At 46.4% G+C, this 26,438-nt stretch overlaps 1 protein-coding gene and 1 long non-coding RNA gene across 2 annotated transcripts in view; one reads left to right on the top strand and one right to left on the bottom strand.

Moving 5' to 3' along the window:
* ERC2 (ELKS/RAB6-interacting/CAST family member 2) overlaps positions 1-26,438 on the bottom strand; it is a 946,536-nt gene that overhangs the window by 31,659 nt on the left and 888,439 nt on the right. The gene's annotated exons all lie outside the window — the stretch shown is intronic.
* LOC111091309 lies at positions 23,909-25,124 on the top strand. The gene is made up of 2 exons (XR_005374878.1): positions 23,909-24,006; positions 24,738-25,124. It is a non-coding gene; the product is annotated as an uncharacterized LOC111091309 (long non-coding RNA).

Below are 26,438 nucleotides of genomic sequence, written 5' to 3'. Positions count from 1 at the left end.
ATAAACCAAAAGGCCTTTGAATCACCAAGGAAAGCTGTGCCTACCGGTGTATCAGAACACTGCGTACCCCCAGCCCCTGGCAAACTGTGGACCAGCCCCATCACCTTCCATTTGTCTCTCTGGTAGGCAAGTGGGAGGCAGGAAGGAGGAGATGCTCTGTATGACTGTCCAATCCTTTGAGTTCATTTAGGATAAAAACTGGTATCAAAAGAAATGTCAAGCAGAGAAATCTAAATATCTTAAACCTGTTTAGTGGCTATAGACAGCCTATCATCTCTTTCTCTTTGGGTTTCTGTCCTTAGCTTTTTCTTTTTCTCTGAATTCCCCACCAACCCGTGGGACTTTGCTGGGTAAAACCCAGCTCTCCTCTGGTTGCTGGGCTGTGCTTATTAAATGGGGATGAATGTCAATGTCACCCAGCTCATTAATAATTGATTTCCAGCCCTGTCTCTATTTGCAGAGCAGAAGCCACTTACAGAGTCTATTATTCCAACTCTGTGTGTGGGTCACAGGGCCAAAGAGGTTCCAGCAGGGGTAACCTTTGTTGACAGCAATCACCATGGCAACTCCACACATCTCCAGCCACAACCCTGATGCCCAAGAAGGTGCCGTGTCCTGCCCTGCACGGAGGACTGGGCTGGAGTTTGCTGAGCTCAATGGCTATAGGAACAACTCTGCTGGCAAAATGGGATTTTTCCGTTTTAATTTTTGGTCTTTGTTGAACAGCATCGCATTCTTTAACCAACCTTTTGGAATCGGGCTTGGAAAAGGGCATTTTCAAATTTAAAAAACAAAACCCTGCTTTTCTTTCTGTCTCCTCAGGCAAAAAATAAAGACAAAGTAAATTCCCTCTGGCTGCTTTTAGGTCATTTTAAGTCACTGAAACCTATATAATCCCAGAATAACTGATTGTTTCTTTTCCACCCAACCAAAGACTGCAAGCTTAGACCAGAAGAATTACTGTTTTGCTTTTAACCACCTATTAATATTTTGTCCTACCAGCCACGCTTCCTCTATCCCTCTACCCCTTCTTTGAAGATTTTCCCCCAGTAAATTAATGTTTAACAATTAAATGAAGCCAACGGAAAGTTTTGAAAGATCCACACAATTACGGATTGGGTGGGCATGCAGAGTCTTTAATTTAAGTGGGAAATGTTTCCCAAATTATGGCCTGAGACCTCATAGCTAATTACATAATTTTCTGCATCTGAAAAAACATAAGCTGAGAAAATGCAAACAGAATCACACTGATAATGAGAGAGAAAAACCTGGAAGTGGGTCCATCTATTATTTTAGAAAACAGAGCTACTAGGTGTATCAAGGAAGGACGTGAAAGAAGCACAAAGCTAGAATTGCACCTGGTTTGAGAGGTCATGTGTCCCATGTTTGTCAAGTTGAGGCAGGGTGCTTGATTCAACAAGACCACTGTGACCAGACATGTTTGAGAAATAGTGGATATTTCATCTCTGCTTGGAGATTTTCTATGGCACATTTTCATACCGAAGACCAAAGAAACAACATATTTAATCTTGTTTTGTTCAGAATTGGCCAAATTCATGTGATTTTCTGAAAAGAATCGTTATTTAAGTCATGTTTATTAAAGTAAGTGAATGTTATTTTAAAAACCATTTAAAATTAATAATACTTAATACATCCTTTGGAGAATCTTTTTTTTTTTTTTTTTAATGTTTTATGGTCCCACGAACCTGTGTTTCTCAGAACATACTTTGGGAAATGCTAATCAAATCCCGTATGCCATAAATAAAGATACTGAGCCCTAGGAAGAGGAAAGGATTTGCTCTTAAGAAAGGTACGGCATCTTAGGTGGTTCTTGGAAGAGGAGGACAGTGGTTCACTGCATTCACAGGCCAGTGCCCTGTGGATGAAACCAGTGTCCGACCTGGGTGATGAGAATATAGCACTAAGACTCAGACCTTTAAGTCCATATGGCCTTTAAGTCCGTGATCAGGGTAACCCAATGTACCTCTCTGCAACATCTTCAAAGAATCACACTTTGAGTGAGAATGCAGAATGTACTTAGGGAACTGGTGCATTTGGGAGACTGGGGCACCTGTTCATCAGAGGAGGCGCTCACTGAGCATTCCTGTGAATCACTTCACACTTTGCTCTTCTGCTCTGGCTGATGACAGCTTGCTATAGTAGGAATGTTCCAGACTGAGAACGAGGAGGCTAGGCTGGTGCTATTTCAGACTGATCCTTGTTACAAAATGTGGACACTAAGGTGGTTGCAGGGGAGGGGTAAGAGGTTGCCTATCTTCACTTGGGAGAAGAAAATATAAGATTTCATGAAAGCCCGGGCGCTGACTTCATGTTTGAGCTCAGGATATGCCTTCTTATCTGAGGTCTTAGAATCCTCATCTGTAAAATGAGGGAGGGGAACCTCAGTACTATCCTGAAGCCCCCTCCCAGCTTTTACATTCTTTATCCTATGCTCCCAGGAGGGAGTGACACTCAAAGCCACATTCACACAATGACTGTATCATGAATAGCCGCTTTTAAAGTCAAAATCCTCTTCTCTGGGAAAGAATCTTCTTTGTTCTTTCAAAAAGCAAGGTCAGTTCAGACCAGCACCCCACAGAACAAATGCTTATGCAAAGCTTGTGCCATTTCTGGGAGGCACCTGGGGTAGTCCTGTAAGGGTTGGCTGTCCTTACTCCCCAGGGACTGCAAGATCCTCAGATAACAGCTTCTCTTGTCTGGCTCCCACTCCCTAAGAAGAAAGCAGGAGGTACAGATGCGCAGAAGCCAACAAATAAACATATATATATATATATATATATATATATATATATATATATATATATATATTTAAGTTTTCTTTGGAATAGAGTTTCAGAAACTCAGAAAAGTTTGGTCTCAAGTTTGGGGTCAGCTCAGGTCTTCCTCTGGATCAAAACTCCCCATTCCTGAAATGCTATCTGAGAGAAAACAACTTCATTCAGGACATCAAGCCGTGAAGTCCTCAAGTTTTTAAAAAGATCATCCTCCCAGACCACCATCTGTTATGCAAGCTATATGCAATGTACAAAGTTGCTAATTTTTTTGGCCAGGATTTCAAATTCCATGCTTTTAAAAATTAGGATGACAAACAACTTATTTTTACAAAGACCTTGAGCCAGCCAAAAACAGTCCGGCTCCCCCTCAGGTCCCAGAAAAAACAGTTTTGATGAGAGATCTTAGATTGTCAAGTCATGCCACTGGTGCTTGCCGGGGTTTGGGCCTTGTATCTTAGCTGACAAGAGCCCTGGTGATGGGGGTCCTGGAGGAAAAGTCATTGACTTTCCATTGTAAGTAAAAGCTAGGAATGGTTGTTCCCATTCTTGACTCTTATCTGGCTTGTGCATCTTGACTATCTCCGGTAAGGAAAGTTCACAGGACACTTTAATGATTTATCGAGAGCAGCTTTCATAATCTTTGTGACTTTATCCAACATAAAAATTGGCCATTTCTCAGCACATAACATCCACAGAATACCGAAAGTGTGCAGCTAAGTGTCTCCACAAAATGGATTATCTAGGAAGCCAGAAAACAACTGTCATTAGATTCTAGATAATAGTCTAAACAGAAATGTATTTGTGCTGCCTGGTTTCAGAGATGTTGAAAATAGTCAAGTCCATGTGCTAAATGTCCTAAGTCAATGTCCGTTGAATCAATTCAGCCCCACACAAACTAAGTTGAGTGAACAGACTTGAAAGCACTTTAAGATTTCCCTCACTTTCCAAGTGACCCTCTACTGGAAACCTATTTTCCAAGCACTGTGAACAGCAGTGACACATAATGTGCCCTCTTTAATCCTCATAGCAATCCTGCATGATTAATAGTATGAAACCCACTTGTAGTTGGGGAAAATTGAGACTCGGAAACCTAACAATTTATCCAAGATCACAGGGTTTGTATATGATGAAGTCAGAGTTTGAATCCAAGTTTGCCAAGGTGGGTTCTTTCCCTCATAGCCTGTAGAAGACGTCAATTCTGGTTCTTTTCAGTACAGCTATCATGGTGGTCACCTTTCTCTTTGCCACCCTAAACTCCCAATTCTAAGACAATGGAAGACGTATCAAAAAGAAAACATTGTCCAAGAGGGCAAATATGTTTCATCTAGATGGCAAATTGAGATGGCCTGGCCTGGCTGTCTGGAAAGCTGTATTTACTATAGGCCCATGAAAAGAAAGTTGGGAGGTACCGCTGCTTCTAGCCATGGGAGAGAAGAGGTAAGGTATTTGTATATTTTCTGACTCCAAGCTGTAGGACTATCATGATCAAAATTCATCTCTCTCTTCTTCTCCCCACTCTCTTGCTTTCTCACTTTTTCTCATACTTTAAAAAGACAATACTTAGTGTGATTCCATGACACATGCCATCAAATTTCAGTTCCCCAGGGACTTATTCTAGCAGTGAAATATCCAAGAACAGAAACAAGAAGATGCCACACCTCTCCTTTCATGGAAAAATGAAGGGTCCTGAGTGTCCCCCAAATTTCTCCTTTTGTCTCATTAACAGTAGCTCTGGCTCACCTTTTTTTAATCCAAATTTTTGCCTGCCTCAAGGTGACCCATAGTTTGCCTAATAGCAGACCAGATAGCTCTTGCCTGATACCAACAGGAAAGCTCAAAGGCTTCTCCAAGTTGAATGGATTCCACTGTGGCCAGTATTTATATACTTTTGGCCTCCTATTTCCACCCAGAAAGGCATCTGGTCTTCCTACAAAATCGTATCTAGTCACTCTCAGTTTCTGCCCTTCCAGGAAGGGAAACTTCTGTAGAGATCCCTCCTGGGCTCTGGCTGCTGGGGTGGTCTCTTAGGTCCCATATCTGCTCAAAGCTTCTGCCTCCCCAGTATTCCTCTGCAAGCCCCAAAGGATCCCTTCTCCTGGCCTGCCTTCCTGCCTTCCTGCGCCTGCTGTGTTTAATCTGTCCTTCCATCCGTCCCTGAACTCCATCAGACCTCTTCTCTGGGAGGAATGGAAGAGCAAGGCTGAAAAAACAACCCGGCTGTTGAGGAGTTGTCTGGGAGGGGAGCGGCAGCGATGGGCTGTCCACGCGTAAGCAGTCAAATATCTGAACTTGGAGGGAGAGCTTCAGGGAGACAGGGCTTATATCAGCCAGTAATATCGAGGGCCAGAGCTTAGACTAATAGGAAGAAATAAAAAATGGGAATGTTTCGGCTGGACATCAAGAAAAACATCCTGATGAAAAGGGAAGGCTCCCACGTGGGGGATGTTCTCATAAAGATGAGTGAGCGGCCAGGTCACTGCTGTGCTCCCCCAGCTCGGCTCCAGCATGGTTATAAACAAGGCCATGCTGCCTCGGGTGGGTTGGAGCCTGGCCCCCTTCCAGTGTGCCTTCCCTTGTTGAAGACCCCGGGGGTGGGGCATGTAGATGATGCAGTGTACCGTCAACCTGGATTGTAAGAATCAAGGAGGCACTTAAGCTACTCCATCAAAATGGGACTTTGGGGAAGTAGTTAGCTGGTCCGGAGGATCGGGAGAAGTGTCAGGAAATGGGACAGCTTGAAATTCCTCCCTCCTGCTTGTGTTGTCTCTGTGTGGCGGTTGCTTCTTTCTGCAGATCCTCTTCCTCTGGTTCCTCGTGATTTCCTCATCCTTGCAACTTCATGTTTGCATGTCATGGCTGGCCTGGCATCTCTCACCTTGCCAACCTTATGGCCTGACCTCTCACAGCTAACCAATGCTACCTCTCCATGTTCCTCAATTCAGATTCCCAAGAACAAGAACCCGACAGGCCTATTTGATCGGTTCCTGAAAGGTCGGGTCATAGGTCACCATTTAAGAAATGACGTTGGGTCTTACTGGTTCAGGTGAACCAACCTAGTCAGTGGTAGCCAGGGTTGGGCAGGCCTGGGCAGTAGGAGTCCTTCACATGGCCGCCTCTGCAGCAGGAGCTAAGGGCTGGTGCAGGTTTCTTCAAAAGTGATGTAAGCTGCACACCTGTCCGGGACTTTCCATGTCCCCTCTGCCAAGCATATAACTCAGTCTTGCAAACTCCATGTTTCAGCCTCTGCTTTAGAGCATGACCCCCTCCTGAGCTCCAGGTGCCTTCTGCTTGTGTTGAGTGAATGCTCAGCAGATGGAAAAGAGACGAGCTGCCCATTCACACATATGGCCCAGTGACTGGCTACTAGGTTGATTGGGCCCCAACAACAGCCTTTTATCAGTGACAGATGTGCCATTTGTCCCCCCCACCCCACCCCAATCCTACCACATCTACCCCCTTTGGTTCTAGCTGTGAAGAGGACAATCTCTCCCCACCCATGATGTCCCCCATTTCCCATACCCTCATATTAATGGAGGGCGGGGAGAGAGGGCATCCTTCTATGAATTGTTCCCTAGGGAGTTATTTGTTTTCCTCCCATTTATCAGTGTCATTTAGGATAAATTTTAATTCCAAAATGTTTACCAAATGCTGCCTCCTTGCTTGCTACTCCTTGGATTTGTTAAAGAACTCAGGAGCGTAAAGTCAAGGAACCATTTCTGAGACCCTTTCCAGGCCTGGGTGGGAGTGGGGTGGAGAGAGTCAATCCACCAATTACCATCATTCAACACAACAATCTACAAATCCCCACGGTGTGCCAGACACTGTGCTATGGCTCTCACCTCACTGACTCCCCAAACAACCCTGTAAGATAGGACTCATTAGAATTTCCATTCAACAGATGAAAAGACATGTTTAATTGTTGTGCCCAAGGCCTGGTGACTAGTGCCAGACGTGAGATGATAGGCCATCCACTGACTAACAGACTAATTTTGAAAAGTATATCCTTTTGTGGTGGTCATGATAAGATTCCTACCACTTAGGGCAGCCCCGGTGGCCCAGCGGTTTAGTGCTGCCTTCAGCCCGGGGTGTGATCCTGGAGACCCGGGATCAAGTCCCACGTCAGGCTCTCTGCACAGAGCCTGCTTCTCTCTCTCTCTCTCTCTCTCTCGGATAAATAAATAAAATCTTTAAAAGAAAAAAAAGATTCCTACCACTTAGAGAGGAGCTCCTGCTTTTCTCATCTGCTATGTTGCACTGTCATTCATATTGTTGGTTATCAATTTCTGGATTTCTGGCTCTATGAGTACTTTCACCAGAAGACTTCTTTCCCATTTAATTAGTCACCAAGTCCTGCTGCTTTTATCTTTAAAATGTCCCTGAGAAGCGGCGCCTGTTGCCCATCCTCACTGCCACTTGCTGCCACATCCCTCTCTGAGATTCCTGCCCTGGGTTCCTACTGGGGCTCCCCGCCTCCAGTCCTGGCACCTCCTCAGCCACACTCCAAACGCCAAATGGCAGCTAAAGAGCTCCTTGTAAGAGGTACCTCGATTATGTGACTCTACTGCGGAGGGACTCGAAGGATGAGTGGTGATAAGCAGCAAGCAGGACACCCTGAGCACACCGGTGTCCTCTGGAATTTCTGTGGAGCTGTGGAAGGCTCTGGGCTGCTGTGCATGGGATCAAGTGGATAGGTCACAGGGCACATGGGGCCTGAGCATCTGAGGAACAGTTCCTTGGGACAATCTGAAGCAGTTGGCCACTGTCTTCACCAAGGAGCACTCAGTATCAGCAAATCTCTGCCTCCAGGAAAGAGTTTCTGTATGTGTTCTGTGCAGCAGAACGAGTACAAAGAGTGGGGCAAAGAGGAAGGAGTCAAGGAAGAAGCACAGGTCAAGCATGGGTGGCAAGCTGTGCTCACATCTATGGTGCTGAGGTATGGCCCTTCCCCCATTGGGCTAGGTCCTCCTGCAGGGGCTGCAAGAGTCAAAGCCCAGAGTCCAGAGTGTAGCTGGACAGCCAAGAACCCCCACTGTTGCTGGAGGAATTTGAGGGGCAGGGGAGTCAGGGAAGCCCACTTAGGGGGCTCTGCGTCCCACCACCAGTCTTCAGTGCCTTCCTTAGAGTCTCTGCACATTCACTGGCTCATGGCACACGTGAGGCACTCAGTGATTATTTCAGAAGTGAGTAGATAGAAGGAAGGTGGAGCAGGAAGGGAGGACCCAGTGGCCAGGAGCCAGAGAATCTCACCACCTAAGCAGGGAGGTGGTAGGTTAGGAAAAGCTTCAGACAGGTGTGTGTGTGGGGTGTGGGGGGGGCAGACCCCTGGCTCCATTGTTAATTAATAGAATGAAAATAAGAATAACCCGGGAACCAGGTGCTGTGCAAGGCACTCCATGGTTGCCTCCCTTCGGGACACCTTGGCCTCACCGCTGTTCCTTCAGACCAGGCTTCCTCCCACCTCAGGGCCTTTGCCCTCCCTGTGGCCTCTGCCAGGAGCACTCTTCCCCCATCTCTGTCAAGTTGTTGCTCTAAGTCCCATTCCAGTGAGAGCTTCCCTGGTCACCCTATTAACCCTGTTCCTCAGCCCCACTCCCTACCCCTTCTGAGCTGTGTTTTTCTCCAAGCTATTTATGTCATCTTCTGACACATGGCATCATTTCCTTTTTATCATATTTACTGTCTGTCTCTTCCACTGGAATCCAGGCCCCACGAGGGCAGGGTTTTTAGTCTACTTCGCTCACTGCTGTGTCTCCAAGGCCAAGCATGGTGCCTGGCACATAGAAATTGCTCAATAAACATTTGTTGAGAGACTCTTAACCACCCCAATGACACTAATCAAAACCAGGCATTGTGGCTCTTTCTGTTTCATGGATGAGCAAACAGGCTCAGCGAGGGTGGGGAACTGGCTAAGCGCCATCAGCTGGGAAGGGGTGAGAGAGGAAAATGTGTGTGTGCCCCTGTCTCTGATAGAGAGAGCAGTTTTGCCCCCACCCACATCTATCACTTCCAACTTCGGTGGAAAACGAGGAGTCTGTGCCTGATGACTTCTGAGGCTCTCCCTCATGAGTTCTGGAAGTCAGTTTAAGTCCATAATCATTTTTTCATAAGAGGTGGAACCACAGAGGTCTGGAGCAGTCTCTTTGGAGTAAGAGTTTAAGTACTGGTTTTCCCACTTCAACCATGGGACCTTGAGGCACTTCTTGATGTCTCTGAGCCTCGGCTTTCTCCGCTGCAAAATGGGAATGCTGGCAACGCATCTCTACAGGGCAACTGGCGAGATGGCTCGGTAGCACCTAAAGGGCTCCTCAGTGCCTGGCACAAAGTGATTGCTAGATCTTATTGTTGTGGCCATTCTGCTGTTGCCCAGGACCCTTTCCCCCCTCACTCCAGCCCTGCTTCCATCCAGGTCCCCCACCACTGATTCTTCTGGGTGGGGAAGCTCCCCTGACTCATGTTATCCTCTAGATCAGCCAGGACCGATGGATCCGCCTCAGAGAGGCGGGGTAGGGCCCAGCGGGCCGTGTTTGCAGCCCAGCAAATGTTCCTGGAGCCTTGTTTTTTGTTCTGTTGCTGGGCCATTTGTTTTTATAGCTTATCGTTTCTGCAGGGGGGCTTTGAAAGGCTGCCATTGCTCCAATGGATGTTTCCGGTTCGCCTCCATCAAGCCACATTTAATGAAAACCAGTTTAAGGTCTTCTTTCTCATAAAATGTCTCATTGTTGCTCCGGCAGCTCCTCTTAGGAAATAATGAAGATGAACGCTCCCTCCGTGGGGTAGCACACAAAACCCTCTGCCGCAGGAGAGCTTTGCTCAGTCCCCGGGAAGTTTCAGAGGCCGGAGGAGAAAAACAAGCCAGTGCAGCCTCTACTAAGGAGGAGGAGAAGCAGAGGCCTGGGAATTCTGAATGCTGCAGATGCAGGAAATGGAACTTGGGTTCCTTGTCCCCTCTAAAGGAATTGTCAACTGAAGAATTCTTGCTGCGGAAGAGGGTGTTCTATAAGCCTTTCAACAAAAGCTTGCAGTCCAGAGAAGTGGAAGATTCTCTGCCAGGGGACTCTTCAGGCTTGCCAGGCCTAGGCCAGGGTCAGGGGTGCCTGAAGAGGATGGATGGGTCTGGGTCTGCAGTAGGGGGGGTGCGGGGGTGGGGTGCGGGGGCGGGAACAGCCAGCGTCACAGACTGCAGGAGGCCTCCTCTGAATACAAAACCCTGGGATTGTAGCTGCCAGAGTGCTCCAAGGCCCAGGCGCTGCGTGGTCACCAGCTGACCCGAACGCCCCAGGTCCTCTCCAGATAGCCACGCAGGACAGGTCCTACGCAGCACAGTAATGCTCTTCTCCTGAAGATGCAGCTGTGTTCCCCCTTCAGAATACCTCTGTGGTCAGAAATCATTTTGGAACTACACTATCAATTAATTATTTTGTCAACTGCTGCAAGTGATAAAAGGGTTAAATACAGTCGATTGATCCTGGGTCCTTTGCAAAAGTCACGCTGACTTCTGGTCTGCCTGTGTCCTCCTCTGGCTCTCACTCCAGTGGCCATGCCTGCTCTGAGCGGAAGCCCTCCTCCTCCGGGCAGAAGGGACAAGGGCAGAGACAGCCATGCAGGAGTCTCTCCCTCGGACCTGGCTGACCTGAGTCAGCAAGGAGGGGCGATGCCCCGGCAGTGAGGAGGGCAGCCGATCCTTGATCCTTTCCTGCTACCAATGTTTGCCCCCCACAAGCTGTGTGACCTCTGAGAGGTCACCTGGCCTCTCTGGAACTCAGTTTTTCCAATTTCCAAATGAGAAGGGTGGTTTCAGTGAGGGCTCACAAATGTTCAGCGTTCACCTGGGCACCAGGCCGGCAGGCAGCAGCCCCCCGGCAGGGGCAGAAGGGACGGTGGCACCCTGGGGACACCCTCGTACCAGCTCAGGGGCAGCCATCGCTCTATTGCAGCCAGTGTTGTTTCTCAGAAATACAGCTCCTCAGCAGCCGGATTCTCCATTTCTCCAGAGAGACTAAAACCCTAGGTTTTTATGTGAACCACCAAATACTTAAATCTTGGCAATGAAATCAGATGTTTAAGATGGTGTGCATGCAGGTAAAAAAAAAAAATCTATTTGTTGATCCCTAAAGTAACCCCTGGTTTAAAACTCTATGATCCATACTTATTTATGACAGAAAAGTGGAGTGTGTGTAAAACAGAAAAGTGACTGGCGGCCCCAGACAGGAGCTGGGGTCCCGGATGCAGCGCTTATTCACAGCACCGACCACCACCGGGCAGCCCGTCAGGTCCCCTCGTCTCCGAACGGGAGGAGGTCCCAGCACCCGCAGGAGGATTCAGCAGGGTTCCTTTTGCAAAGGGGTAGATGGAGGGAGGATAGAATGCCATGCCCTGGTTATTCTCATCATGCAAAAATTCTTCTCACCACTGGGACCCTGAGGCCCAAACCTGGAACTAAGCTGTCTCGCGTCTCCGAGGCTGCTCTCCCGAAGCAAATGCCTGAGACGATATGGAAACCAGATGCGGAGCAAACACCGCCTTACCTTTTTTTCCCCCCTCAGTGCTTTTGTAACTTTTCAAAGTCATTCCACGTTCATGAGCTCTGATATCACTGAACTCACAGCTGCCCGGCCAGGCTGTTAGATCAGGTATTACTACGTTCCAAATGGAGAAACTGAGGCTCGGAGAGAAGAATGACTGGGCCAAGGTCCCAGAGAATGTGCATGGCATGAGATGGAGGCCCCGTGGGCTGCTGCCTGCTGGCAATCCTTTCTGGGTGGCCAGCTGCTTGCAAAGCACATACCTTTCTAAATACAGGCTTAATGCATAGGGCCCTGCCCTCAGCCAGCGTTAGGACAGCTGAAGCCTCTGGTCAGTACCACTTGCGGTGGCAGTTCTAACAGCAGTAAAAGCAGCAGCTGCTTCTAGCCACTATCACTCCTGCCCAGAGAAGAGTACCAGTTGCCCACAGGGCTCCCTCCCTCGGCTCCTTCACCAACCTACTAAGTCTTAAAGTCCAGGCTCTTCTTTTCTAAAGGCAAAAATTAGACAGACCTTCTCAAACACACACACACACACACACACACACACACACACACACACACACTATAGTAACAGAAGCCTTTCCATGGCTTCTTACTGCTCATTATGGTCTGGACCATACTCCTCACACACTCTTCCCCACAACATCCAGCCTGGCCCGAACGGGTCCCCATGCACCCTGGCCTCATGTTCCCTCCCTCTCCCTTGGCCTTCTTGCAGTCATACTTGTCTCTTCTCTCCCTCTTCAAAGCCTATGCACTACCTGTTCCCCCTCAGCACCAGCAACACTGCCTCCAGGGAGCCTCCCCTGAATCCCCTTTTCCTGCTCACGTTCCTTTGCTCTCGGATAATCACAGTTCCTCACTTCAAAGCCTTTATCCCAGTTTGTGATTACACGTTCTATACCTTCAGGAGTCTGATGATCTCATTTAATTCTATCCCATCTCCTTCATCAAGCACTGAAATCTGCTTGAAAAATGTAAACAAGGGCAGAGATCTCATCTCTTTGCATTCAACATCATAACTCCAACACAGGAAACAGACAGTAAGCAGTAAGTATTTGTTCAATCAGTGCATAAATAGATGTGTGAATTCCATTTTACCCACTGTTTCATATAATTCTCTCTAAATTCCATAAACAAGACATTATAAGGAGTCCCTTGTGGTAGATGGCGAAACAGAGTCAGAGAACGTCAGTGACTTGCCCAAGGTTGCACAGCTAGTAAGAGATGAGGGTGGGATTCAGCCACAGGTCTGCCTCATTTCCAAATTTTCAGAAATACACTAATAATAGAGTGAACCTCCATATTAATAAAGGTTCTCCAGAGAAATAGAACCAACAGGTGTGTGTGATGTGAGTGTACACATGCATGTGTATAGAATGAGAAATAGAGAGTGGGTGAAAGAGATTGATTTTAAGGAATTGGCTCAATCAATTCTGGAAGTTTGGTAATTTTACAATCTGATGGGAGAGGCCACCAGGCCGGAGACTCAGGGGAGAGTTGCAGCTCAAGTTTCAAGGCAGTGTGCTGGGAGAATTACCTGTCTGCTAAGTGGAAGTCAGTCTGGCTTCTTTAAGGCCTTCAACTGATTAGATGAGGCCCACCTACATTATGGAGGGCGAGCTGCTTTACTCAAAGTCCACAGATTTAACTTTAATCTCATCCAAAAAACACCCTCACAGAAACATCCAGAATAATGTTTGAAAATACCTGGGCATTATGGCCCAGGCAAGTTGACACACAAAATTAGGCTAATTACCACCTCCATATGCCCATCACTCAGATTCAACGATGATCAAGAAGTTGCTACATCTGCTTTAGCTAACTAACCTTTCTTCCCTTTTTTCTTTCTGTTGGCAAAGTGTTTTGAAACATACCCCTGGCCACATATTTTTATATCCCAAACTACTTTTGAACTCATGCCTACCCAACCACAACACATGCCCTTAGTTCCCCATACCTCTAAGAGCAGGCTCCTGTCCTCAACTTGGAGAAACATGGTCTTTCAAAATGCGAAGAGGAGGCTTCCAGTGCTCAGGGCCCAGCTTTTACTGCCTGAAGGGGAGGTCTGATTTGTGGGACAACTTTCACCGTCTCAGTGAGACATTTCCTCTGTGCTCCAGCAAGTCAGCATATAAGGCGACCTTCGCTAGGGGTGGGGGTGGGGGTGGGGCAGGTGGCGAGGCTCGCACCTTCCACTCTAGAAAATCACTCCGTTTTTCCACAGCCATACATTTGTTTTCATTTTCATGTTGCTCCTGCCTGCTCCCCCTCTGTTTATTGCTTTCTTCTCCTTCTTCCTCCCTGGCCTCCTCCCCCTCATTCTCCTCCTCTGCCTTTGAGGGGTCTGGACTTCTGCCACGCTAGAGAAAGGGACCCATTTAATCTACCATATTTACAAGCTTTGTAAACAAGGTACAGTGAGTGAATCATGGAAAAAATGCATTTTACGTGAAAAAGTTCATTATATGACTTTGTTCTATTAAAATTGCCTGGTAAAACTAACCCCACCCTGTGAGTCTGAAAGAGAGAGAAGAGAGAGAAACAAAAGGGCCTCTAAAAATGTCCCAGTTGGCATATATGTCTCATAATTTCATATCAACATTAGTATCATTTCTGCTGTTTAAAACACTTGGAGTTTTCCTGTAGGCAAATTATACAGGAACCCATTTTATGTGGCTTTCCAATAATTTTCCCTTAAAAAATTATTTTTTAATTGTCCAAATGGATTTAGGAATGAGGATTTAAAAACTGGCCAGCCAAATAAATTTTCTTCTTGAGTGGCTGAACAATTTGTAATCATTCTTCTACTTTAGTGTCATTTTGTTTGGCTTTTGTAACTTAATAATTTTGTGTTGTTATGATTGTTGGGCTTCCAGATTTTTCTGTTTTTCTTACAATGATAGTAACAGAAGTATATTAAAATGCACTAAGCACTCTGCTGAACACCCTAGATTAATAATTTTGTTTAATTCTCACAAGAACCCCACGAGGACATGGAGGCTTTGTGGCGTTAAGTGATTGGTCCCAGGTCACCACAAGGAAATGACAGTCCTGAGACTGAAACCTCAGAGCCAAACCCTCTGCATCAGTTAAAGTCTAATTTTCTAAGTTAAAAAAAAAAAAAAAAAAAGAGGACAAGAGACCAAGACATACTAATAGTATGGGATATGGGTGACTTTTACAGGTAGGGATATGTGGGACTTTTAATTTCTTCTTTAAACTTCATTAAAATTTTCAGATTTTCTATAATGAATCATGGACTAGTGCTTATATAACTGTTTTGTGGGGGAAGTAATGTAACCCTGCCTAGTCTTATCTAAAGAAAACTGAATGTCTTTTATAAAGTGTTTAAATACACCCAAGAGTGTCTGAATACAAAATTTGCCTGATTCTTTGCACATCGAGATAGAATGCAGTATTCCAGGATGCAGAGGACCTGGGCTGTGCTGGCTGTCCAACTCCTCATCTGTGATTATGTGGGTGAGCTTCTCTGGCCTTATTTATCTCATCTGTAAAATGGGACTAGTAGACTGAAATGCTTTTAAGGGCCCTTCCACCTGCAAATTCCTATGACCTCTTTAACTGCTTATGAAATAATCTAGATGGTCTCTATCACCAAATATTCAAAGACACCGCTTGATGGGAGCTCATGATATCCCTAACAGGGTAGAACGGACTCCCAGGCATTTTCTGTCCTCTTGTTTGAGCTTTCAAGACACAGGTGCAGAGAAGGTCCAAAGGGATTAGTAGCCAGGCTGTAGACAGCCTCTTAGGGACTGTGACAGGAGACACAGGCCTCTTTTCAGAACATACCAAATGGATGACACCTTCTTTTAGGATATGGGGTATCTCAGGCTGCTATGATCAGCCTTTTCTTCTTCCCTTCCTGAAGGCACAGCCTTAGAATCGATATCAATGACAAAAACAAAGCCACCTGCAAATTGTGTGGCTGTGATTTTTCTCTGCTGCTTCCTAAGCACTGGGTTTCCATGCATGTGCCCCATAGTACAAGCCACCCTTGTTTTAAACCAAGAGTGAGGGCTGAGACCAGGGGCCTGGCCAGCCTCATCTCTGAGCACCTGGGTTCTCCAGGCAGGCAAACATCTCTCCGCCCAGGCCTCTAGAGAGGCCACAGCTGCTCTGTCTGTTTTAAGCCTGCAGCTCACACCCGTCCCTGGAAAGGAAGGAAGGGAGCCTTGGGCTATGTGGAGGTGAAGCCCAAAGCCAGCACAGAGCCCTGGCTCCCAGACAGAAAATTCACCGGTGATTCTGAGGATCCCATTTCCCACCACCACATCCAGCCACTGGAGGGAAGTCGGCACCAGGCACCTTGGAAAAAAAAATCAAAATGCAGGCACAAATAATAGGAATAATCCTAATAATCTGAGACCTGCCGCCCTCACTAACAGGACCATAAAGGGCATTTGTTTCTAATTAAACACCAAAACCCTAAACCTTTCAACTCTGCATCCACAACTACTGTAAATGTTTATGAAAAACGGGAAATTCTCGTTTAATTCAAACCATGCCAGAAATGCGTTTTCGTTGTCTCAACTGGTGGAGAAATCCTATCGGCCCCAGCTTGAGCACATCTGAGCTTTAAATTAAGAAAGGCAACAGTCCTGGGAGCACAGCTAAGTCTTGGGGAGGACCTGTGTGAGGCAGCAGCATCTCCTCATCCCAGCTAGCCTTTCAAAGGAGCCTGGAGCAAAAGCAAAAATTTCTTTCAGAAAGAGAAATAGGTACCAGAGGTGCTAACAACATTTTGCATGAGATTGTCACAGACACCTCAGAAATGGATCAACCTACCTAGAAAAATGGTTACACACAGAAGTGCTAAAGTCAGACAACCCAGGTCAACTTCTTACCACCTGAGTGGCGCTGGGCAAAGTTGTTGAACTTTCCAAGACTCAGGCTCTTCATGGATCACTATGATAATCAAATGAGATGAAACCCTAGGCCTGGCAGTTAGCAAAGATGGTATGGTCCCTGCCCTTGGGAGGCCGATGGACCAGGCAGAGAAGCAGCATCCTTCAGGTACTCATGTCGAGCTCTGGGGTAACTCCGGGCAGTGCTTCTGTACCCTCATCAGTAAATTCTTGGAGTTGCTGAAATCGTAGCTCTCACTGAGTTAGCACGTTGGAGGGGAAAGGCTTCAGCAAGAGAGAGCAGCCCTTACAACAATACCAACGTGACTGTGCCCCAGGACTTGTGGAACCTCTCAATTGCCTCTCCCCCAGATCCCACGCTGGAGTTCATGTACCCACACAGATAACCCCGTGGGGCTGCAGAAATTCCCAGAATGGGAGGAATCTCTGCCTTCTTAATCAGAGGATGAACGTCCTCCCTTGGAGACAAACATTTCGTTTTGGCTGAGAGAGAGCAGGAAAGAAGCCTTGGGGACTCACTTAACTGCATTTCCTAACGTTTCATCCAGCCTTAAAAATTGGGGGATTTCCTTTGCAGGTCTTTGGAGAGAAGGGTTAGGACCTAAAATCTGGGGCTGAGTCATCTTTTCTCTCACTATGGATACTCCCACTCTAACAATGTCAGCAGCGGTCTTCCAAAAGCAGGGAGGTCCACCCTCTCACATTATTGCCTTTTAGGCAGAACAGAGGGGGCATGAGGTGTGGCCCTATAGCATCCCACTACCCTACTGCCAGGGAGGTAGCCCAAACTCCCATGTCCTCCACTTCTGGGCACAGAAGTCCACCCAGGACATAGAGCATGTGACTCAGCTTGGCCAATCACACTATCACATCCCCTGGCTGCAAGGTCTCAGTTGGATCCAATGAGGTGTATCAAGAGTTTTGCTGGACTATTGGAAAAAAGGCACCCTCTTTTTTGCAAATGGACCTGAACCTGGAAGGATGATGAATAGTAGCCCTTGTGCTACCAAGTGGAGCCTGAGGAAGTAACCAGCCCACAGAAAAGTATAGGGGACAGGGTGTAGAGAAATCAGGTTCTTACCATATATATCATTTGAGCCCCTGGGTCCCACCATGCCTGAAGGTGGGATCTCAATCTTCCAGTTCCACAAGTCATTATGTTCTCTCATTTGCGTATGTGCTTTTGAGTTGGTTTGTCAAAAGACAGCAGCATCCAGCAAGGACTTCCAGAAAGCCTACCATGTGCCTGGCTCTGTGCTGTGTACACTACAGGATACCAGGACTAACACGCATACATAGATCTGGAGTTGACAGTCTCTTAGGAGAGATGAGACATGAGCTTGAGTGATGGTAATAGTAAGAAATAAAGTGACAAATGCTGCAAAGGGGGGGACACAAAATCCTACTGACATAAGAGGAGCGAGAGCCTTCCTTAGGCCAATGGCCAGGAGAAGGTTTGTGGATTTTCGCACCAATTTGAAGAGAGTCGTACCGACAAGCAGAATTTGGGGTGAAAAGCTGCAGAGGGGACCCCTGATAGAGACGACAGTGTGAGCCAAGTTCTGGGACACATGTTTTAGAAGCAGGGACAAGGACCAGGGAAAACACTGGGAATTCTGTTGGGGGCGTACCAGGACCTGCCCACTCTCTGTGCCTCTCTGATGTCTTCGCACCATTCTGAACGGCATTGTGCTATCTCCCGTTGCTGGCAACCAATTTGTGTAACAGATCTCAGCCTGCAAAGGAATCCAGCTTTTGCTTTTTCCGGTTATTCAGGCTACCTCTGGAGGGAATCCTTTACTTACTGAGTAGTTGTGGTGTGAGCTCTGCTATCTCTGAAAGTCAGCCAGTTCACTTTGCACTCCCCAAAAGCTGCTTCCAGCACCAAGCCATACAACATGGGCAGGAAATCCACTTGGGAGAAGCCTGAGAGGAGCACTGCAGTCAGCGCCTTAGCACGGTCTGGCCCTTGCCGACTTCTCACACCACCAATCCTTTTGCTTTCTGTATTCCCCATGTCCTCCAGTCACAGAACCTTTTCATGCACTGTTCCCTCTGCCTGGAACACCATCTGTCTACCTAATCAGCTCCAATTTATCCTTCAGCTCATGACTCAATTGCCACTTCAGCATAAAAACCCGCCTGGACTTCCAGGGCTCTACTTCTCCTAGTGTATGGGTTAAGGGCCAGCATTCCAGAGTCAAAATATCTGGATTTGAATTTGGCTCTGGTGCTCCCTAAGTGTGTCATGTTTTTATGCCTCTGCTTTCTCATTTGCAATGTCGACATAATAATGAAGAGGCTCAATCACAGCAATAGTGTTAGCACAGAAAAACACTAAACAAACAAGAGCCAGTGTCCTATGACTTTAAACCACCCATCCTTCTGCCTTCTGCCATTTCACAGATGTACTTTAATCTATTCATGTGATCCTTTGATTGGCATCTGTCTTTGCCAATTGACTAAAAGCCCCATGAGGCAGGGGTGATGTCTGGGTTTGCCCATTGTTATATCTCTAGCACTTAGTACCCTCCCTGGCACATAATAGGTACTTAATAAATATTTCAAGAATGCAGCCATGAATGAAGGAATACAGACAGAAAAAAAAGCAAGATCCCAAATATTCTCATCATTTGCAAAAACCCTGATCTAAAGATGTTCCTCCAAGTAACTCAGGAGCAAGATCTTGAAGTTGCAAACATCTGTGGTTTCAAAGATGAAGAAAACAGATTCCAGAAGATGCTCCAGCCACTGAATTCCCCTTTAGCAATTCATTTCCTCCTTAAAGAAGGATACAAGGCTCAGAGTAAGCATGGCCAGCCAACCAGATGCAACACTCTGAAGTCAGCAGAAGTCCGTCTGATGTGCATCAAATGACGATAATTCCTCTTCTAGCATCCCTAACAGTTCCAGGGAAGTTTCTGCATTTGTGACCTTTGGCCCAGATTTTAAATAATATTATGCTTTCCTCTGCAATGCTATTGTCTGAGAGTTTACATATTTGGGGTATGTTTTTAATATGTGTCTCATACCATATAATGGGCCAAATTCTCCTCCGAGATCCATGCTAGATCTCCAAAGTATGGAATATGTTATAGATTGAGGGGTAAACAGCAGTTTCAATGCCAAACTTTTGATCCCTCATTTTTCTGTGGTCCTTCAGAAAGGACGGCTTGGATGCGAATGACCAAAAGTGGGCTTGGGGTTTGCAGTAGGGACATTTAGCCTTTCCCTCTGCAAAACTCCTCAAGTTAGCCCTGCAGAAAGGTTGAAAGAGGCAGAAGTGAAGGCTGAGCACTAATGGGAAAGGAGGCAGAAGAGCCAGGCCCTGGAGCCTCACCTCTGGATTGAGCAAGTAATGCAGCTCTGTCTGGGCGCTGCTGCTTTCCCTGGAGCAGGGCTCCTGATGCCTCCCTCCCTTCATCCCCCTCGTCTGAGCCAGCTGGGCAGCATTCACTTCACGTGTCTCTCAACTGGTCTGAACCACAGAGATGTTTTCCTTCCCGGATTGTTCAGCTTTCTGAAAGTTTCTCTGCATATTTCTGCTTTCCCTAAAAGAAATGTTTCTCTAATTCTCAGGTTCTGATTCCACGAAGCATCTATGGAGCGTAGTTCTGAGCCACAACCCTCCCCTCACAATGGCTTCTTACAAGAAGAAAGTGTTAGAGGAACAAGAAATGCATGCATATACCCAAAACTCACACCCCTCACTCGGGGACTGAAGCTACACCTGTAAAACCTGCACCGTCCCATATCTTACCAACCTGAACTCCTACCCTCTGGGTTCTTACCTCAGTACCTCATTTTATGTCTAAATATCTATTTGTTTAGCAACTAAGTTGCTGGAAATCAATGCTAGAAATTCCACTAGCCTCCTCAGATAAATGTGTGTCCCTGAGTGACCCAGCTGGTGAAATGAAGCTGGGTGGAACTCTCTTGTGGATGGGGCCTGAGGACTGTGGTAGTCTAGGTTTTCAGGGTACAACCTAGATCCCTGCACAACTCCACCCAAAGAGGCCTCAGAGGACAACACCCTCAGTCTATCCATCAATGTCCTCCTTGCTCTTGGCCTCTCTCCATTGGAGATGGCGAACAAAGAGAGAACAAGAGAGATTAATTTCTTTTTAATCCTTCCCTTTGAGCAGGGGCCTGACCCCGGGCTTTGGCCTGTTTCAGCTCCATCCCGGGCAAGGCCATATTTCACACCAAATCATTAGTTTCTAGCGGAACAAGGCACCACCCATGAGGTATGGATGGCTTCCTATCTCGCAGGAGCCCACAGGGCCTGCTCAGACATGATCTCATCTGTTCCCACTCCCCAGAGCAAGGTGGGGGCTAGGAACATTATCTTGGTTATGCTGCTGAAGGCACTCTAGCCTGGAGGTGAGGTGCCTCTCTCCAGCTGTGCAGTACCAGGAGTGATGCCCATGCCAACTCTCCTTAGCTCCAGGCAAATCTTCGGCAGCCCAGCTCTTCTTGGGGAGGACAGCATGGTGGTGACAAACTCTTTGGAACACAAAGCAAGTACAGGTAAATGAATGGGCATAGCTGTGTTCCAATAAAACTTTATTTCCCAAAACAAGCAGTGTTTGGTCTATAGGCCATAGTTTGCCAACTTCTATCTTAGTATAAGGCCTGATAGAGGTTCTTGCTCAAGAAATGATCTTAAACTGTCAGCTGGGATAAGGGTTTCTCATCCTCAGCACTGCTGACATTTTAGGGGCCCATAAATATTGGGGAGGAGGGCTGTCCTGTACATTTTAGCAGCATCCTTGGCTTCCAGCTAGATACCAGTTGCACCTCCCTCAAATCGTGACGATCAAAAATGTCCTCCGGGGATCCCTGCGTGGCTCAGTGGTTTAGTGCCTGCCTTTGGCCCAGGGCGCGATCCTGGGGTCCCGGGATGGAGTCCCGCGTCGGGCTCCCTGCATGGAGCCTGCTTCTTCCTCCTCCTGTGTCTCTGCCTCTCTCTCTCTCTCTCTCTCTCTCATAAATAAATAAATATTTAAAAAAAAACAAAACAAAAAAACAAAAAACAAAAATGTCCTCCGACATTGCCAAACCTCCTCTGAGGAGGAAGTCTGCCCAGAAGTTGAGAAGCACTGGGTTGGAGGGAACGTAAAGAGATCATGCCATTGAGTCCCCTTAACTGTTGTCCTTGCCCAGGGTTACCCAGCCTCCTTTTGCACACCTGCAGACAGAGGTATATGTGGCACTCTCACTTGGAACCCCTCTACCTGGGTTCAGATGATGTAAAGGGGTGCCATATCTCCTGCTTCCTGAGCACCACTATGAGCCCTGTTCAAGGCTGCCTGCTATGCATGCATCATCACAACAATGGCATGAAGTGGGCACTGATTTACCCCTACAGTAGAGCAAAGCTAGGTGGGCCCTAGATCACATCGCCAAGTCAGAGGCCAGGACTCAAATCCGCAGCCTATCTGCCCATGCCCTTAGCCCTGAATCATTCTGGTGCTGATGTCAGCTCTCTGCCTGCCTTTCTGCCTCAGGCTTTCTGACACTGGCTTTGCACCTCAAGTCTGGCCTGTCTGCCCAGAATGGAGACTTTTCCTCTGTCTGTCTGTGCAATGCAGTGTAGAAACAAGAGCTAGACTCCTCCACGTCCACATTTAGCTGCCTGACTCCGAGCCAGTGCCCCATCCTGCAGCCTCATGTTCCTTGTCAGTGAAGTGGGGATGATAATAATACTGCCTTTGAAAGGCTGCTGGAAGACCAGAAAGATAACCCAGAGTAAAGGCTTGGCAAACCTTGAAGTCCTAAAGAAACATCAGTATTGTTACTGCGACTGGGACCAAGGGTCCCTTTCCATAGGGTGGCCACTACTCCAGACTGGCTCCCTCTCTAGCTTCCTTCTAAGTCTATTGGTTTCATTTTGGGTTCTGGGCCCCAAGCCCTTCTCTGAGGTTCTTTTGGCACTCTCTGGAGCACGGCAATTAGGTCCAGGTCTCCTTGTGCCACTCGCTTCACCCAGAGCACCTATGTTTTTATCTTTTGTAATACTGAGCCTCAACTTGACATTCTTTTTATAAAATGGACTCAGCTGCTAAATAGAGCTAAAAACCATCGCTTGAGGTCTGTGTTCTCTAAGTGTGGTCCTTGAACCAGCTCATCAGCATCAAGCTTCAGCTGGGAGATGGTCAAATGTGTAGAATGTCAGATCCTATCCCAGACCTGCTGTCTCAGAATCTGCATTCACCAGATCCCTCAGAGAAACTATGGCAGGTAAGTCTGAGTAGCTCTGCTCTCGGGATCCTCTAATGCAGAAATTCACATTACTGTACCTCCTGGGAGCTTCTGTACTGAAAAGGGGGTACAGCTTTGACTAAGTCTATCCAAAGCTGCAGTTAGGAAATCCTTTGGGAATGCAGAGATTACTGGAAACTGCACCGGGGGATTGGATCCATGGTGTATTACTGTATGGAGCAAAGATGGCTATCAGAAATGAGTCCATTTTTCCACCCCTTGGATCTGCTCTGGTCTGTGACTTCTCTGACCAGTGGGGTATACATGCTCAGAAGTGATGCTATGGCCCAGATTCTGCAAGGACTCACAGCTTCTGACTTGGTCTCCAAGAGCCCTAAGCCACCACATAAGGAACCCATCTATCCCGATGGAGGACCTACAGGAAAGGCTCTGAGAGTACATGCAGAAGAGAGGCCCAGCTGAGCCCAACCTACAGCCGTGCCCACCAAGGCATCAGGTTTGTGCCTGAAGACTTCTTGGACTCTACAGGCCAGTCCAGTCCAGTCCAACTTAGCCCAACCACCAGCTGAACATCATCAAGTCACATGGAACCAAACTGTCCAGCTTAGTCCTGATGATGTTCTTGACCCACAGAATCATGAAACATATGAAAATGATTGTTTAAGCCACTAAGTTTTGGTGTAGTTTGCCATACAACAAGAAATAATTGGAATACTTTCAGAGGAAAATCTATCATTTTAGTCAAAAGTCTTACCAACTCAGTTTAGAAATATGATCAAATGGGAATCAAGTGATCAGAAACCCACTGTTGTGGCAGAGTGTTTAGGTCACTGTCTTGGCAGACGATATATCAGCCTATTAGACTCTCACCTCCCTCTTTGAGTACAATGAATCTTATCTCCCAGCAAGATTCATGCACCAAAGGAGGAAGGGCTGCTCCAGATCTCCTCCCCATGGCTTGGGATGCAAATCTGAGAGATTGGCTCATCCACATATCAGTTGCTAAAGGCAAATATAGTTTTATCAGAAAGTTTAGATGATGTCAGCATGCTCCCAGTAGAAAGTTCACCAAGCTATTGCTTCTTCACTTAGAGAAAAATGAGAGAAGAAAAACTCTGGGCTAGAAACCAGACACCCTGGGATTTAGAACCAGCTCTGTCACTTTGAACCAGCTCTGTAAACTTGGAAGGTGGCAAACTTTGCAACCTTGGGCAAAATCCTTTGCATACCATTATGGTTCTGTATAAAGTTTTCATCTATAGTTCTCAGAAGTTCATGGAAGATCTTCAGAAACTTGGTATGTCTATGGGGGTTAGTAGGGGTAAAAGAGACAACTCAGCAACCTGAGCTCTGGATCCTCCAGCTGCACTTCAACCAAAGGAACTTACTGACATTTGATAGAACTCTTAATTTCAAAAAGAAAGCAAAAAACATTCCGGAACACTACCAGTCTTCATGATTTGTAAGGGACCTTCTAGAACTCTCATCCCTGAATTCTCTTCTCCTAATTTTGAGGAGGAGTGGGTGTGGCAATCATGCATTGATTTCCCCACTGAATATTTCAGAAAGGTAGGCATGGTGGGTCATGCTCCATTTTTCCTGCATGATATTCAACCCCCTTCTTTAAACAATAGCATCCTAAATTTCCTTTGGGAAATCACCCCTCCTCCACTCAGTCTGTGCTCCATCTAAGTGGGAGCATATGATCAGACACAGTCATTCAAAATGCAGTGTCCTCTTGGCCATGACATATTGTTCAGTGATGGATGGGCACAGGCCCCAAACCAGCTTAATAAGAGTCAGCCCTGTCAGAGAAGTGGCCATCTCTTCATGGAGTTGTAAAATGCCAGGTGGGAGCTGACAGCAGTATTCTTGCCACCTCTGTGTGAAAGCCAATCTAAGAATGAATCCAAGCCAGAGGAGAGCAGAGCTGAGACATGGAGTGAGACAGTACCTTGATGATATCATATAGGCTTCTGGATCCAGCTGAATCTGAAGTCAATAGGGTCCTTGGACCTTTTAGTTATTTAAGCTGAAAATTCCTCCTTCCCCCCCTTCTTTATTAATTAAGCCATTTTGAGTTGGATATTTGTCTCTGAAACCAAGAGTTTCAGCTAACAGAATAGGTGTAAACATAGCTTGAGTCTGGGGATGTCCCATGAGAAAAATCTAAGTGTTTTGCATACTCTGCAGAGAAAGCAACTTCCCAGGTTAGTGGCCTGAGAATTGTACAAACACCAAAGAATACCATGCTCACCCAGCACAGTCACCCTCCCATCCCTTTCTGTATTTCTTTCCAGCTGCACCTTCTTTTATGGAGCTTATCTTTCTCCAGCCAAGACATCCAAAATGACATGCTATTGGAAGACATTTCTGTCTATGTTAATACCTGTGTTTAAATTTTTTTTTGTTGTGGTTTAAAAAAAAATGATCATGATGTGATAGCAAATGAATGTTGGCAAATTACCAACTGACAGGCGTAAAATTTTATGAACGTGCACATTCCAAAGGAATGTGGAAATAAGCCATCCACTGTAGTCCAGTTTGGCAGAAATATTACAAAAATATAAGTTTGGCATATATTGTAATTCATTTAAAGATGCTTAAAAACCCATCCATCAACCTTGCATGGAAGGTCAAAGAAACACATGAATCCCAAATAAACAATAACTGATGTACAAGGAAAAGGCCTGAATATCTGCCCCGAATACCAGAGAGAATGCACACATGTGAAAAAGATGGTGGTGAGGTTTGAAAGGCTGAGCTTCTAAAACCTTCATCAATGTTTAAAACATAATAATCACTTCTTAGCAATATGTAAGGTGGGCTGTTTCCCCTGAATGGCCATCTGAATTCTGCTTCTGAAAGAGAATTTTGCTAATGGACTGATGGGTATGTATCCTTCAGGCCTTTATATTTTTTACTTCAAGGACCACATCTAAAAAGAGCACAACAGATTGCTCTCGCATATCTGGCACCCCAGACCCTCCATATGTTGTCAGGAACCTGGAGGGGTGGGTGACCTACTCCTTCTCAATCCTCAGATGGGCTCCTGACTTGTACCTGGCCAATAAGATTATTCATGGTCATAGTGATTGGTTCAAGGATGGCAAGTTCCCCATTTGAGTCTTCTAGAAGATCTGATAGTGAATGAGAGAGAAAGAGAAGGAAAGAGAGAGAGAGAGAGAGAGAGAGAGAGAGAGAGACCATTTTCTTTCAGGATCCTGGAGAGCAAAGACCATGGGATGTGGAGAAATTGTTACTTCTCCTCCAGTCTTTTGTAGAAGAAGGAATGAGGCTACCATGCTCAGAGAAGCAGAGAAAAGAGATAAATGCAACAGGAGTGGGAGAGACAGATGGATGAACAGAGAGAGAGAGAGAGGTAGATAGGTAGGTAGGTAAGCAGATAAATGATGATAGATAGATAGATGATAGATGATAGATAGATAGAAAGACAGAGGTGGAGAGATATGAGATCTAGTTGTGCCTGCATATAGAACCACCACCCCTGCCTGGACTTCTCAATAACATTAGCCAATAAATATTCTTTTCAGTTTCAGCCAGTTTGAGCTGGGCTCTGCTACTTGGAACTGAACTAATTTTGACTGATACAGTTACCCACAATATTTGCAGCATGATCAAGACCATAAAAGAAACTGGACAAAGGAAAAGGATGACACGGTTATTACTTCAAAGAAACTCACCATTTAATTGTGTTCAGTTTGGTCATGGTTTGCTAGACATCTATTCTGTTCCAAAGCCTGTGTGAGGGGCTGGGTGATCCTAGGATGATTAGGACATAGGCCTCACCCTAAAGGATCTCCCTGCTGAGTCAAGCAGTGGCTTTCTTCTTGGTATTTTGGAGATGGGGAGGTTTTTGGTTATTTAGAACCAGAAAGGCACCAGTCAGCACTGAAGAAGGTGGATTAAGTCAAGGGGAAGAAGAAAAGCTTGTAGGATATGGACTTGGAAGTCCAATTTTAACATTTTGGTACAGTGGA

The sequence above is a fragment of the Canis lupus genome, chromosome 20, assembly GCF_011100685.1.
Source record: "Canis lupus familiaris isolate Mischka breed German Shepherd chromosome 20, alternate assembly UU_Cfam_GSD_1.0, whole genome shotgun sequence".
Classification (NCBI taxonomy): domain Eukaryota; kingdom Metazoa; phylum Chordata; class Mammalia; order Carnivora; family Canidae; genus Canis; species Canis lupus.
This window is presented reverse-complemented; position numbering and strand designations above follow the sequence as displayed.